Raw genomic sequence first — 871 nt, forward strand, 5'->3', positions numbered from 1 at the left:
AATCCAATTACACTCTTGAAGTTATTTTAAAAGGTACAATTGAGTTATTATTGACCATAATCACCCTGTTGTGCTATCAAACAGTAGGTCTTATTCATTTTTTCTAACCATTTTTTGTACCCATCAAGTCCTAAAACTTTTAAATGCATCAAAACGTATTTAGTTCCTCATGGAACTAGGTGAAAAATGCCCAATTAATCATTCATTAAAATTGGGTGGCTCTCTCCGGTCCGTGCCTCCAAAATGACAAAGAAAAGAAGGAACAACGGTCGTGCCAAAAAGGGCCTCGGCCACATGCAGTCTATTCGCTGCATTAACTGTGCCTGATGCGTGCCCAAGGACAAGGCCATTAAGAAATTCGTCATTCAAAACATAGCGGAGGCCGCAGCAGTCAGGGACATTTCTGAAGCGAGCGTCTTCGATGCCTATGTGCTTCCCAAGCTGTATGTGAAGCTACATTACTGTGTGAGTTGTGCAATTCACAGCAAAGTAGTCAGGAATCGATCTCGTGAAGCCCGCAAGGACCGAACACCCCCACCCCAATTTAGACCTGCGGGTGCTGCCCCACATCCCCCACCAAAGCCCATGTAAGGAGCTGAGTTCTTAAAGACTGAAGACAGACTATTCTCTGGAGAAAAATAAAATGGAAATTGTACTTAAAAAAAAAATTGGGTGTTACCAAAATAAAAAATAAAATCCTCTAACCCAGAAATCAAGAACTGAAATCATAATCAAAATGTGTAGTCTTAGTAGGTTTGTATATATGAGGCAAAACATATGCATGCGATACCTCATTTCTCGAAAAAAAAAAATGGTTCATTTGATAATTTAAATCTCCCTTCAAACAAATTTTATAATAGCTCAATCTTCT

General features: G+C 39.4%; 1 pseudogene across 1 annotated transcript; it reads left to right on the forward strand.

The window, feature by feature from the left end:
• The first annotated feature begins 243 nt into the window (after nt 1-243).
• LOC100590921 lies at nt 244-668 on the forward strand (annotated as a pseudogene). The gene has a single exon (XR_001114057.2). The product of XR_001114057.2 is annotated as a 40S ribosomal protein S26-like (transcript).
• The last annotated feature ends 203 nt before the right edge of the window (nt 669-871 follow it).

This window comes from Nomascus leucogenys, chromosome 20 (assembly GCF_006542625.1).
Source record: "Nomascus leucogenys isolate Asia chromosome 20, Asia_NLE_v1, whole genome shotgun sequence".
NCBI classification, from domain to species: Eukaryota; Metazoa; Chordata; class Mammalia; order Primates; family Hylobatidae; genus Nomascus; species Nomascus leucogenys.